Below are 15,708 nucleotides of genomic sequence, written 5' to 3'. Positions count from 1 at the left end.
GGGTGTCCACCACTCGTGCCACTGACTACCACAGTAGCACTTAAAACACAAGCAACAAAGCACAGAATCACACCAGTATGGGAAGTGATGCCCATGTCCCTTTAGTTGCTGCAATGCCCCACCTCAGCTGCCTTGTGCTGTGACGGTGCCCCAATCGTTCGGAGGCAAAATGAAGCAGGATGCTTCACCACCCACTGGAGTTCGTGTGGGCGAGATTACTGGAGAGATTCCATGGTTCTCCATTCCTTAAGGGGCTGTTAGTAAAACAGCTTCCAGGACCCAGAGATTTAACCAAGGAGACAAATCACAGCATGCATGATGAAACCCGGAAGTGCTTCTCCCCTCCCGTGATGCCAAGTTTCCAGCCTTGCCTGCCCCTTCTGCAGACTCAGGCAAACATACGTGCACCAGCCTCTCCCATTGGCAGTCTGTCAATATGCCCAATCTCCAGCATGGTCACAGCTCTATCCCAAGAGGCTCCTCATCGGTGGGGTCTCCATGAAGGGGCTGCAAGTAGTGGTCTTCCTTCCCTCACCCCACCCCACAGTCCTGGCCAGTAGCCCTCTCTACATTCTCTGATGAATGAAGGAAAGCTCGTCTCAATACTGTATAAAGCACCATGCAAATGCAGCTGTAAGTTAGGTCCCCAGCCCTATGCCCTTCTAGCTTAATGGCTATCCTAGGCTCATCCTTAGAAAATTCAGGCATCACTGCCTCCAAGAATTCCCACCCACCAGAGAGGCTTCAGTGGGGCCTGTCTAACCTGGGTGATGATAGACTTGGAGGGACACATCTCAGTCCTCACAGATTGGAGCTAGGAACCCTCCAGCACCCACAGCGGGGTGTCCTGCCACCCCATTACCAGACACTTTCTGAGCAAGCAGGGAGTCAAGAAAGCAGCGCCTTCCGAACTCGCTCCTCCCTTCCGCTCTTTCCAAGGTGAGCTTTGTAATGAAGAGAATTTATGATAGTCAAGAGCTGGAAAATTATGAATATTTGAAAGATAAGAAGTTTAAAAGAGTTGCTCAGATCTGAATTTCCATTTGGCATGTTCAGAGATGTACTCTCTCTATAGAGCAGGAGGAATTTGGGGGAAATGTTGTCTGGCTTTGATCCAAAATGAAGACCTGATTTTTTTGGAGAGGTTTTTGGTTAAATTTGAGTGGGTTTTGGTTGGTTTGATCCTTTTTTTTTTTTTTTTTTTTTTTTTTAGGGAGTGGATTTTTTGGCTCATTGGTTGGTTGGCATTTTAAATCATGGGGACTAGTTTAGTTTTGAAAGACAACTTTGCCCATAGGTGCTGACTTAAAAATACAAACTCAGTGACTCAGAACTCAGAGGCCAGAAAGGAATAGAAAATGTCCAAACATCTTTCAGTGTTCTTGGACACACATTAAGGGATTATTTCCCCTTAAAGTAATCTAAAAAAAAAAAAAAAAAAAAAAAAAAAAACCCAAAAGAGAAAAGGAAGCAGGTAGGCAGGAAGAAAAAGGAAGGAAATAAAGAAAAAAATGGTTCTTAGAGCTCCTTTTTGGACAAGGGTAAAAAGACCTCTTAAAAACATTACTAATAGGGGCGCCTGGGTGGCGCAGTCGGTTAAGCGTCCGACTTCAGCCAGGTCACGATCTCGCGGTCCGTGAGTTCGAGCCCCGCGTCGGGCTCTGGGCTGATGGCTCGGAGCCTGGAGCCTGTTTCCGATTCTGTGTCTCCCTCTCTCTCTGCCCCTCCCCCGCTCATGCTCTGTCTCTCTCTGTCCCAAAAATAAATAAACGTTGAAAAAAAAAAAATTTAAAAAAAAAAACATTACTAATATATATATATATTCCAAAAACATAAACAGATGTTAGAGGAGGATTAAGAATTTAGCACAATTTGCTGTTTTAAAACCTCAGCCCTGTAGAGATCTCTCCTTAAAAAGAAATAAATATCTAAAGAAAGAAATAAGGAATTGGGGGTAAATTTGGAAAGGACAGTTGGGTGGTATGGCCAGAACATTAAGGTGAAGGCAGAGCTTTTTCTAAACACAGAGAAAAGGCTTAGCATTGTAGTTATAGTCAGCAAAGAAATAAGAGCACAGCTGTTAACATTCAGATTTGAAACATATGACTGCTTTGGGATTTATTTTTTATTGGACTTTGCAAATTGCTAAAACCAGGCCCAATAACCATTCTCCTTGGCAAAGATTTTCTTCTGTTCTTAGAATGCACCTCTTTGGGAGTGGCAATCAGCAGCCACTTCTGACCCTAGAGAAGCCTCAACAAAGTGGTCACCTTCTGGAAGTGGGGAACAGCTTCATGGCCCCAAGGACAATACAGTGGATCAAGCATTTAGCTAGAAAATCAAGTTTATTGGTCCATTTGTCCAAATACTTCTACTGATGCTGAGTGAAACAGGGGGGCATAATGGTTCCTACCCGCTAGGGTTGAGAATTAAATGGGCGGACAGTTGTACAGCACACAGGTGTGTGCCTGGCACACAGTAGGCACTCTCTTTGGGTTCGCTCTGACCTTACCCAGCATGCCTGGGCACCCTACTTTAAAACTCCATGAAATCAGGGCACCTGGGTGGGTCAGTCAGTTAAGCAATCCAACTCGATTTGGGCTCAGGTCATGATCTCACGGTTCACGGTTTCGAACCCCATGTCGGGTTCTGCACTGGTATCACAGAGCCTCCTTGGGATTCAGTCTCCCCACCCCCTGCCCCATCCTCTTTCTCTCAAAGGTAAATAAGTAAACAACAACACCAACAAAATAACCCCAGGAAATCCCTCTCAGCATTTTCTAACGCTTCTACAAAGGTGGACAATTCCAGCAACCAGAGGCTACAAGATTCCATCATTCTGCTGTTATATCTCCCATATGAAAGTGAGAAATCTGTTATAAAGACTTTAAAGCATCTTAGATGTACACATAACTCTAAACAAATCACCCAGAAGAAACACAAGCAATTGTCATGTAAGTTTTTCCTAAATCTCATCACATCAATCTCAAGCATCAAAAGGGGAAGCACTTTTTTTCTCAAAGAAAATAGCTTCTTTAAAACAAGACCTCATCAAAAGTCTCCTATTTTAATTCTTAATAAGGAAAATAAAACCAGTAAACTCTTCTCTTTTTTTACTTTTATTTACTTTTGAGAGACACAGAGTGCGAGCATGGGAGGGGCAGAGAGAGAGGGAGACACAGAATCTTAAACGGGCTCCGGGTTCTGAGCTGTCAGCACAGAGCCCAATGCGGGGCCCTAACCCATGAACCATGAGATCATGACTTGGACTGAAGTCAGACTTTTAACCGACTGAGCCACCCAGGTCTCCCCAGTAAACTCTTCTTTGAAGCCATTCAACAGAACAAGGGAGGGCATCAGAAAGATGTGTTCTTTGCCTTTTGTACAAGTGTCTTCTATCTGTTTGCCCAAGGAAATAATTTCTCCCATGGGCCATCAAGCTGCTTTGAGAGAATGCAAAGGAAAGAAAAAAATACAACAAGCTTGAAACAAGGCAAGTAACATAGAAATGCAAATATTTCAGGGCGCCTGGATGGCCCAGTTTGTTAAGCATCCGACTTCAGCTCAGGTCACAATCTCCTGCTTCATGAGTTCAAGACCCACATCAGGCTTGCTGCTGTCAGCACGGATCCTCTGTCCCCGTCTCTCTATGCCCCTCCCTGGCTCGTGCTTGCTCACTCGCTCTCTCGCTCGCTCTCTCTCAAAAATAAATAAATAAACATTTTTTTAAAGTTTCAAAAATACATGTATTTCATACTCTGTTGTACAAAAAGCAATATTGTATCTAGACAAGAGGTTTTTCCTCACTTCACTTCCTCCCCCTGATATAATAGGGGTACAGTGTTTCCATTCAAGGTCCACAAAGTAATCAATCATCAGATTGTCAAGTTCTTCACCAACGTGTGTAGACAGATGACATAAGAGCATGAGAAATGCTGTACGGACAAAGAGACGTCTTAGCCAAGTCACTGCTCCTCAGACCCTCTGCTTCCTGCTGTCTTTAATCTTTCCCCTCTTTGCAAATACTCATCTTAAGGAACTAATCTAAAACATGGGAAAACATGCATGCATACTTCCAGCTTCTATAGTATTTGCGATAGAAAAAACCCCAAAACAATCTAAACACACAAAAGTAGAAGAATATTTAAATTATGGTATACCAACCCAATAGATTACTATGCAAACACTTTAAACAATGGTGATAAAGACCATGGAAAGTGGAAAAATCAGAGCATCCGCTATCTTGAGCCGTCAGGTCGCCCTAAGGTCTGGATACACAGGCAAATTAACATGGCAAGTAACTTATTGATATTACATTGCAATACACCACACATGAAATGGCATCATGTGTTATATTCAGTGTCGTTTCTCTTAATGCAATTCACAGACAAATTGCAACAGACAAAGTGTATTAGGGCAGCATTTCGTCCAGCCCCTGTGCCTGCATCACTGATGCGTTGCTTCAGATGATCTGTGTCTCTGATTTTCACTGACTAAACCTGCGCTTTTAACATAATATCCCAGAAGAAGTAATCGGGGCATTCAGATCTAGCAAGCATGTGGCCCTCTCCTCTTGGCCGCATCACCCACTCTGGTTTGGGAAATTAATCTTCTCACCACTTTGGTGTAATGGGGTGATATGTTCTTCTGTTGGAACCACTCAGTGACCTTCCCCAACCTTTAAGTGCATACATTAATGATCAACCACTTAAAAGTGGCCGAATATGTCAGACAGCTGCTTGTGTTAGCAGACTTTATTGGTGTCCCATCTGTGGACCCGGGTATTCTGACATATCTGGGCATGGGCTGAGCATTCTTTCAGGTGTCTCTTTGCTTGAGGGATCAAAAGCCTCCTGGGAAAAGACTCCTCTTCAAGATGAAAGGGATAGGTGTTTAGAAGCTTGGATTAAGATTAAAGGGAGGCACAATTATGAGGACCTATCTCCCTGTTCCCCGAAGGGCTCCTTAAGAGCAGGCTTTCCTGGGTTCTAAAGAGTTCAGAGCTGTAAATAAATTGACTAAGTTTTATGTATGTTTTTATTGGGGTTTTTTTGGTGGGGGTTTTTTTAAGTTTATTTATTTGTTGAGAGAGAGAGAGGGAGAGAGAATCCCAAGCAGGGGGCTCAAACCCATGAACGGTATGATCGTGACCTGAGCCAAAATCAAGAATCAGACACTTAGCTGACTGAGCCACCCAGGTGCCCCCAAAATTGAGGAAGTTTTATCCTGGGAAGACATTGTGACCCAGCCATGCTGTCTTAAGATCATGTAGCATGCGTTGCCTGACTATAACGACACCAAGACCTATCACCCCTGTAGCTATGGCCCCAAATGTTCTGAAGTCATGAAAACTTAAAAGCACAAAGAGCATTTGACTGGCAGAATCTTAAGAGAATCATATTATGAGTGTCAAGAAATATGTGTGATTCTCCTCCATAATTTATGAACTCCAAAATCACAAGTTCCTATCCCTTCTAGCACATACCATCTTCAGCTCAACATACACTGTGGCCCCAGGCTGACTGGGTTTTGGAAGGGGTGGACTGAATCTTACAGACAACATGGCCATATGACTTATCACCCAAATCAGGAAACCTCTGAGGTCGTAAAGGAGCACTATCAGAATTAGGCCAGGACAGCAGGTATAAGCCAGGACTGTCCGAGGCAAACTGGCATCTAATCACCTATGAAAGAAGGTGAGAGAGAACATTTGTGTCTCTAACTTCAGCTTTTTGCTCCAATCAACTTTTTATCCCATCAGATGTTCCTGCTCTTGTAGGTACATCTTCAGCCACTCAAAGCAAAAATCCAGGCTTTTCTAGGCATTTTGATGAACCTGCCAAAATTAGAAAGTCCTAAGTAATAATCCTATCTATGTTTACCCTTGACCTTTCCTACCTGTACCCTTACTTCACAGAGATTCAGAGAGACATGTTTCCTAAAAGGATCCAAGTGGCTAGCCATTCAAAACAATCCTACCTTACAGTGCTGCCTCTTGTTGGTCCAAAAATAATAATTATCATTATTACATGAAAGACACACTTCTAAGTATTGGGTGACATCGCTGTTAAAAACACAGGACCAGCACCCAGCTCAGAGGATCTTACACGAAATGAGGGCGGCAGACAATGAATAAGTAAGCAAATAGATCACTGCGGGTCTACCCAACAAAGGTGTCACCTGAAGGGTGGGTGGGGGAAGAGTCTACTCCAGTGAGAGAGGTCCAGGAAGGCAACTCAGAGAAGTGGCATTCCATCTGACTGCAGGACAGACACTGGCCAGTGTGACAAGCCCCTTTCACAGATCAACATCAATTTCTTTTCTGGCCCCGCACTACCTTTCCCTGTTTCCTCCCAGTTGGTGAAGATCACGTGTGTCAATGGTAGTGGAAAGGACCCCTTTATGGCTTTCTCATGAAATAGAATGAATACAGATGAAAAGCACACTCGAGAAATCATGGGAAATGGAATTATCACCATCAGTCAGCATAAGGCAGCCCCGGGGTGCCTGAATGACCCACTCCTGAGTGTGGTTTTAATCACAGACAAGGTTTTGTGCTCCTCGCGCAGTCCTGGGTGCGGGGACTGGCCGAGTCTGTACCCGGAGAATTCCAGAGGACAGGCACACTCGCCGGGCTTAGCTGACCACCGTGTTTTCTCAGGGCAGCTTGGAGCTCGTGTTTACGCCAAACTCAGCCTGAAAGGCAGTTGTCTGAGCCCATCATGTTCCTGGCATCATTCCTAGACCCTGGTGGTCGCCTATCCCACTGACGGATCCGTTCTGTGGTTAGGTTACTCCTTCGTTCAGTGTCTATTGCCCCCGCTGGCAGCATCACACTGCGATTTCTGACCCCACTCTTCTTGACTAACCAGAATAATCGAAGCCTCTCTCTTCCAAGCACAAGCCACAAGGCACTGTCAGCATCAAGCTGCTGCTCATCATAAGCTTTCCCTATCCCTCTTGCTCTCCAAACTCCAGATCAGGATCCCTGCCCTCCTCTCCACATTCTGCAACATGTGATTTTCAGAAACGTTAAAAAAAAAAAAAAAAAAGTCTGCCGAGGGCCCTGCAAGAGCCAAAGGAAATGGAATAATGAAGTATGTCCCACTATTCAGCCTGGGTTTGTTACCACACCCAAATGTGGTTTTGCCTTTTACACTATTTAGATCATATTGTTGACTCATGTTCCATAAGAACACATTGATTTACCCATGGAGCCTCTTCTATTCACCACTGCCCTTCTTACTCACCATCCCTCCTTTTCTCTCCAGGAACCTCCTGCCCAAAGCCAGTTTTCCTAAGGGCACATCTGATTGGACTATTGTTCACAGTTAATACACTTAATTGTTCTTTATTAACTCTCCTTTGATTGCTTTCAGATGTTTTCTTCTACTTGTCAAGATAGGTGATACATTTTTCATTCCTCTTTTACATATTAAAATATTGCTATTGGCCATATCATTTGGATCCTCAACAGATTTTTATTTCAGGTATTCTTACCACTTGACATCCAGGTAACGTCTGGTAACAATTAGCAAACTCGTAAACAGCACTTACTATATTCCAGGCATTGTTCTAAGTATATTACATTCACCAACTCATCAAATCCCCAACACCCTAACAAGTGGGTATTAAAACTATTTACAGATGAAGAAATGGAATCACAGGATTAAGTAACTCACTCTGTGTCACACAGTTAATAGTGCTAAGCCCATAACATTTCTTCCTCGGCTCTCACACGTAAGAGTAAAATTTCACCTTGTTTTTGTTCATGTTTAATTACCATCAAATTCCTATCTATCTCTATTCTAAAACAGGAGAATTTAAAGTGAATTTAAAGAGAATTCAAAGCATTCTAAGGTCACTGTCTTTTCAAGAGTAGGAAAGAGACATGTATTAGCTTTAGATATTGTTAGAAATATTAAAATTAGAAAAATATATATATATGTAAATAGAAACCAAATAAATAATTTCCAAATCAGTAAAGGAACAAGACAGAAAATGTTAAAAGACAGAGAGAGAAGAAAGGAAAAAAAGAAAAAAAATCTCTACTTCAACAGAATGTGGTAAAGAAAAAATGAGAACCAAAGAAAAACATGGTGGATATAAAATGAAATGATAGAAAGAAGTCCAAATGTAGAGTAACTATAATAAATATAAATGTATTTGACTCACCGTTTAAAAGACAAACTCTCAGATTTATTTCTTTATGTTTTGACTATCTAGTCTTTCACTTGAAAGTTTGGCATTGAAAAGATGAATATTGCCAGTTTAGCAATATTAATTTGTTCAAATAAAATTAAAGAAAAAATATGAATGAAGAGAAAGGCAGAGATTACTTAATAATAAAAGGGATAAACAACCAATAAGATGTAAAAATCATTAATTTGCTTTACCTAACAAAATTCCCTTCAAATATATGTTTGTGCTTTTGTGCTCTTATTATACTTAATGTAACAGTTTCTGATGGCTATGTGTTAAAAAAAAAAAAAAAAAAACCAAAATTATCAGAATTAAAAGGAGAAATTGACAGGGGTGCCCAGGGGGTTCAGTTAGTTAAGCATCCAACTCTTGGTTTCAGCTCAGATCATGATCTCATGGTTTGTGAGTTCAAGCCCGCTCATGAGCCTGCTTGGGATTCTCTCTCTCTCTGACTCTCTACCCCTCCCCCACTGGTGCGCACTCTCTCTCTCAAAATAAACTTTAAAAAAAAGGAGAAATTGACAAATCCACCATTATAATGAGGGATTTTTTTTTAACACATAGCCACCAGAAATTGTTACATCAAGTATAATAAGAGCACAAGTGATTAAAGCAATGCAATCAAGCAGCTTGATCTTCATCCCAGTAAACAGATAATATACAGTCTTTTATGAAAACAAAGCAATTCTCAACACGCTCCAACATATTCGTATCATGAAAACCAGGATCTGTAATCACAGTGCAATACAATTGGAAATAGTACATTTTTTAATTGAAAAAATTAAAAATATCCTTGGAAATTAAAAGGCAGATTTCTGTAAAAATTCATGGGTTAAGGTTAAGGAAAAACTCACATGAAAGTCCCAAAATACTTAGAACAAGCGACAGAAGAACTACATATCAACATTTATTGGATGCAGCTAAAACAGGAAGGAAATTTTTAAAAAATGCAAGAATTAATGAAATAAATTTCAGGTCGAAAAGCTAGAAGCTATAGCTACAGAGAACAAACCGATGGTTGCCAAAGGAGAGAGGGTGGGGGATGGGCACAGTGGGTGAAGGGGAGCGGAAGATACAGGCTTCCAGTTATGGAATGAAAAAGTCACAGGAATAAAAGACACAGCATGGGTGATATAGCTAATGGCATTGTAATAGCAATGTAAAGTGACAGATGGTGAGCACAGCATCACGTATAAACTTGTTGAACCACTATGCCATGCACCTGAAACGTAACGTTGTGTGTTCACTATACTCAAAAATAAACAAGGAAATAAAGAAATACTAAATCAATGCAAAAAAAAAAAAAAGAAGCTAGAACCTATAAATAGAGAGAACTATGAAATGAAAAACTAAATACATGCAGTGTCTTGTATGTTAATTATACCTCAATAGAACTGTTCTAAGAAGTTTATGGTTGGTGCACAAATTGATACAAGGTTCAATGAATCAGAAAGAGAGCCCAGAAATTGATCTGTTTATATCTGGAAACTTGGTGGATGACAGGATAGCAATATCAACCAGTGGAGAACTGATGAACCACCCAGTAAAGAGTATTAGAGCAGTTGACTATCAATATTAAAAAGTTAAATTAGCACACTTACTGTGATAAGAACTGAGTCATGTACAGAATTGTTGGAATCACTGTATTATATACCTGACACTAATATCACACTGTATGTTAATTATACTTCAATAAAAAAAAAAGTTAAATGTGATGCATACCTCCAAAATCAACATCAGATTGATCAAAGGCCCACATGTGGAAAGAAGCAAAATGTCTTAAAATTATTAGGAAAAAGTATAAGAATATATTTATGACTTCACGGTAGTAAGGTTCTCCTAAACGTGACACAGAAAGCGTGAATGAGAAAGGAGAATGTCTGACTCTGTCAAATTAAAACTTCAGTTTTTCAGGAGATGCCACAAACAGAATTAAGAGAGAAGTCACAGACTGGAAAAAGTCTTTGCCCTACATAGAACGAACTAAGGATTAATTTCCAAATACGATACTTTTTAAAAACTTACAAATCTAAGAAAACCACACCCCCCAAAAACACGCAAAGGCAAGGTCCATGCAGTTCTCAGAGAAAGGAATCCAAACAGCCAATAAATTAATTGGGAGAAAGAAAAAAAAAAGTGCTCAATCCCACTGGTGATCAGAAGAGTCCAAATCAAGTTAGAGACAGCACTTTTTACCCGTAAAACTAGCAAAAAATTAAGATGAATGTATCCAGAGTAGGAGACGATTGCTTTGGAGAGCAAGCTGGCACTCACTATATAATAAAATTGAAAATGGTTTTATCTTAGGACCCAGAAATCGTATTGGGGAGCGGGGAGTGATGACAGTCCAGTGAGTTTGCACCATCTGCATTCCCTGGGAGATCTAGACTTTCTGCCCAGGCTCCAAACTACAGGCGACTGGTTACGTCACTGCGCTAAGGAAGGAGACAGGGCCAGGACGGGGTCACACAGGAGAGGATGAAATGCAAACCCACTCTGTCATTGTTCCCAAAGCTGCTACTTGCTCATCCCCGTTGCCTCTTTGGAACCTGGACGCCATGCGTGCCTCTCTTCCTGCCACGCTCTAGCCCGCGTGTCTAGGCCTGCCCTCTCCGTGTTTGTCACTGTGGCCACCATGCTGCTCGGCCCTGTCAGACGGTAGTGAGACTAAGCTCAAGATGTTAACGACAGGCCTGGCAGCACACCTGGTCGGGTGAAACTAGGGGAGACGGCCTTCCTCCTCACCCACAGAACTAAACAGCTTTCCCCCAAGAAAAGAAACAATCCGACTTTTCCATTTGTAGAAAACAGCAAAGAAGCTCCATCAGTCTGTGGCACGGAGCATGCTGGTCTCATGTGAAAATGAGAACGACCCACCCTCACGACAGCCGAGAGTTGGAGATGTTTCCTAGTCAGTGAGGTGGGCCCGGGCCAGTGTACCCACACATGTCACCGGATAGCCCTTGGTGTGGCTTGATGTGGGTGTGGGATGAAGCAGAGCCCACAGCCCTGACCTCGCCTGTGCCCTGTCCTGGCCCGCAACCACCCCAGACAGCCCCCTATTTCAAGGAGAGGGATGCCAACGCCTTCACCATCCTGTAATGTAGGACACAAGATCACAACCATCCCCGGGCACTCAGCACTGCCAAACAGATTGCCTTTAAATGTTGGTTTCACACTTACGTATCGACTTTGTATCAGTGAAAGTGTATATATATAAACAGACTCGTTACTAATGCACTGCCACAGGCCAACCCAGAGCCAACGTTTTGGGGGAAAAATAAATTGGCAACTTTCCCACTTTTCTGCAGTTCTTTTTCTCTCTCTGGTTTTCCTTTGGGACTTTCAGGATTGGAGGATTCCAAAAGGCAAACAAACGGGTTCTGACTTAGGATAGTATAACCAGTTCCTGGTAACAGAACAAGTGCATCAGCATTTCTGCTAGCCTTGACTTTCAGCTGGTAACCTCTAGAGCCTCTGGAGCACCCCGCGTCGCAAAAGTACGGGGATGGCCGGTGTTTCTGGGCTTCGTGCTCCACTCCCACACCACCTTGCTCCAGGGCACTTTCCACTTGGGGAGCAGAACCAACATGTCTCGTTCTAGAAGGACACACCTGTCCTTAAAATGACCTGCATTCCCGCTTCACCCTAGTGATGGTGCAGTGCTCTCTACGATCAAATCTCTGCCCAGGTGACCTACCCATAACTTCAACTCTTATTTTAGTCTGAACCTTCCAACACTGTCATGTCAGGCTCGAGCATGAGCAGGCAGGACTGTCAGATCGAGGGCCTCCAGGAGCACACAGATTGCCATGTACAAATGTAAGAGCCCCCTGTGGGCGGACAAGGCTCAGCGCTGCACCACAGAGTAGCTGACCTCAGCCCTGCTCACCCCTCGACTGGGCACCTTTGGGACATGCAGGAACTTCACCATTTTCCAGGGTATGTCTGGCCAGAACCCCTTCCTTGGCTTTAAGGCCATCTGTCAGCCCAGTTTTTCCCAACCTTCTTATCATCACCATCCTTCTCCCCAGAAGCCATTTTAGGCATTTTGTTCCTAATCGCCCCCTTGCATCAAGTTTTAATACCACAGATATACTATACATCTCTTCGTGGACTGAGGCCGTTTGGAGGGCCATAGACCATTGCAATATCTAAGGCTTTTTTGCCTCCCAAGAGCAAGCATTTGTGATATCCTCTCCCTGTCACCCCCCACCCCCACCGAAAATGTATATATTAGCTGTGACTGCAGTAGAGTCTATCCTCTGTCACCAGAGGAATCTACCTGCCCAAGGAGGGTAGAACCAGCTCGTCAACAACACTGAAATTGACCTGTTTCTCACACCAGTCCCAAGCTCACTCCCCTCCAGGCTGCCCTGGACAGGACACCGACCCTCACCCCCTGCCCTCTGCCCACGTTCTCGGTACCCTCGCTAACCTCCACTTTTCACCCGGTTTCCTTTTCTTTCCATGTGCTGCTTCCTGTGTGTAGGAGAGAGATTCAGCCCACAAGGGAATTTCATAATATTTGAATAATTGGTAAAGCAAAAACCCCCTTTGTCTCTAAGCTGGCAAATTGATCCAGCAGCAAATGTATTCACTTCTTTATATATTGGTTCAGTTAATCAATCAATTAGCATAAGGAGAGGGCTCTGTGAGTTGGATGAACAAGAAGCAACCCTGAAGTGCAGGACGTGAAGGGTGAGGAGCACAGTGACTCCCAGAAAGAGCTGATGTTTGGCCAGTCCTTCGGGAGCAAACATGACCTGGTCTGGAGAGTCAGAGGGACATTTGTGCAAAGACCAGGAGGACAGATGGAGCATTATCGACAGGCTTGGGAAACTGTGCCAGAGTTCAGTTGCTAGAGGGCAAGCAGAGGGCATGGAGAGCAGGGTGAGCGAGGAAGGCAGAGAAGAAGCTGAGAGAGGGAGTGTCAAGTCAGTGTGTGCTCTTGTATGGATATAGAAAATATGTGTGTGGCTCCCAGACAGAAAGGATACTTCAGGCTGTGCCCACATGGGAGACTGCAGGAGTTAAGGAGGGTCTAGCAGTGGGTGGGGAGAGGTGGGGGGAGAGACAGAGAGAGAAGGAGAGAAAGAGATGGCCCATCAAGTTCAGGTGGAGCAGGATGAGCTGAACAGGAGAACTAGAACCAGAATCCACACAGACTCATGGGAAGGATGAAGGCTGAGGTTCTAGGCATAAGCACACTATCTAATTTTAATTACTTCTGGAAGTCACAAAGGCATATGCAGGTTTGAAAGTGAAAGATGAACCCACCAAGAATTTTAAAGGTAAGGCATGACTACTCTAGCCAAGGGTCTAAGTTAAATCTAAAACATCTAGTATCTAAGCAGCGACCATGCAGGACAATCCAACCTCAAGACTGGAACCGAACCAGCAGCAAGAATAACTAGATGGTGAGCTCATGAACTTCTGACTTACAGTTTTCTGCATTTTCCTCATTGGACACAGGACTTCCAAGAATCTGTGATGGGAGTCAGCCAACAGACAGGGGCCAGGTGGATGCAGATTCCCAGGTTAAGAAGGGAGCTGGACAGAACACTGTATCAGGAGAGAAAAATATCAATGCAGACAGAATAACTTACCTCTGACCTGAGTGTGTTCATTTCTATTTTACCTGGGTATGTCAAGTTCAAAGCATATAAACCCTTCGCAACATTCTCCAATTCTGGAGTTATCACTATAGGGTTCCAACAAATGAGATATTGACTAAGGGAATTGATTTTAATATAAGAAGTGCAACCATGCTGAAAGAACATCCACCCCAGCTAAGATAGTGAGAAAGAACATAGTTCAAAGTCAGTCGAGAAGGAAAAGGCAACCACTTGAGAGTGAACACTGGTAACAACAAAACACATGCACGCAATAAAGTCTTGAGTGATCTGAGTAATGGACGAAAAGATCACAGATTAACCCAAATGAGTCACACTGTGGTACAAAATGGATATATGAAACAAATGATTATTTAAATTTAAATTCTTCACAAAAATTAACTCAGAATAGACCCTAGACCTAAAGGTAAAATGCAAAACTACAAAACTTCTAGAAGAAAATATAGAATGGAATGTATGTGACCTTTGATTTGGCAATGACTCTTTGGGTATAATACCAAAAGCACCATCCATAAAATAAAAATTAATAAGTCAGACTCATTAAAATTTGAAAATGTCTGCTCTAGGAAAGACAATGTTAAAAGAGTGAGAAGACAAGCCACAGGCTGGGAGAAAATATTTGCAAAACACATATCTGATAAAGAAGTTGAACCAAACATGTATAAAGAACTTTTTAAAAAAAAATTTTTTTAGACTATTTATTTACTTTGAGAGAGTGCAAGTGGGGGAAGAGGAGAGAGAGAGGGAGAGAGAGAATCCCAACCAGGCTCCATGCTGTCAGCCCACAACCTCACACGGGGCTCGATCCCACAAACTGTGAGATCATGACCTGAGCCACAATCAAGAGTCAAACACTCATATGACTGAGCCATCCAGCCGCCCCTACAAATAACTTTTAAAACTCACAGTAAGAAAAAAAAAAAATCCAACTGAAAAACACACAAAAGATCTGAACAGACACTTCACTGAAGTAAATATACAGGTGGAACACTGCAGATGAGCATATTCTAGTAAAAGAAAAATTGACATATTCAGGTCAGAGGTAATTCCTTCTGTCTGCACTGATGTTTTCCATTCCTGATGCAATGATGGGATATGAAAAGATGCTCAAGATCACTGGTATTAAAACAGTACAATAATGAGATGCCACCACACACTAATTAAAATGATCAAAATCCAGAGTTAAAATGGTGGAGCAGTGGGAGGACCCTATCCTTGCATCATCCCTCAAATACAGCTAGATAAATATCAAACCATTCCCAACCCCCAAGAAATCAGTCTGGATGCTGAAAGGACAAACTGCAGAACTAGAGGGAGAAAAGAAGCCACATTGTAGAAGATAGGAGCTGTGGAGACACAATTCTGGAAGAAAAGGATCATGGATGCTGCAGAGGGGAGGGACCTTTGATCTTGGAGACAAAGGGGAGACAGAGAGAGAGAACAGAGAGAAAGCAGCTCGCAGGCGATTGCCCAAGAGAAACACTTCTCCCAAAACCATTGACCGGGAAAATGAGGGCAAGTGATCACCACAAAGTTTTACAGGCAGTGGAGCCCAAAGTCTGAAGTTTCAGAAGCGCCACCACCATGTGGCGCCCGGTGGCCACACCAGTGATCCCGTGGAAAAGGAGGACAGGGGCCCGGGAGCAGACAGAGTGGTTTGCGGATCCTCTGGGTCACACTAGGAGAGCAGTTCCCCCTTCTTGGAGTGCATTTGGGAGAGGTGGCATGGCCTCTCTGGGAACAAAAGAGCTGGTGAGTGTCAACGTGCTGCCCCGTTCATTAGCATAGGAATAGAGACTCCCGCTGAGGGCAGAAAACCTTGGTGCTGACCTTTTGCCTCACTTTACCATAAACTCCCCGGGGACTGTGT

The 15,708-nt window shown here is 43.1% G+C and overlaps 1 long non-coding RNA gene across 1 annotated transcript in view; it reads right to left on the bottom strand.

Annotated features, from left to right (window-relative positions):
• LOC121013233 (uncharacterized) overlaps nt 1-15,708 on the bottom strand; it is a 163,400-nt gene that overhangs the window by 134,000 nt on the left and 13,692 nt on the right. The window contains exon 2 of the long non-coding RNA XR_005782588.1: nt 13,648-13,767. This is a non-coding gene — a long non-coding RNA (uncharacterized LOC121013233). The remainder of the gene's footprint in view (nt 1-13,647; nt 13,768-15,708) is intronic.

The sequence above is a fragment of the Herpailurus yagouaroundi genome, unplaced genomic scaffold (assembly GCF_014898765.1).
Source record: "Herpailurus yagouaroundi ecotype Mexico unplaced genomic scaffold, PumYag 198, whole genome shotgun sequence".
Classification (NCBI taxonomy): Eukaryota; Metazoa; Chordata; class Mammalia; order Carnivora; family Felidae; genus Herpailurus; species Herpailurus yagouaroundi.
Note: the sequence above shows the minus strand (reverse complement) of the source record. Positions and strands in the feature narration are given on the sequence as shown.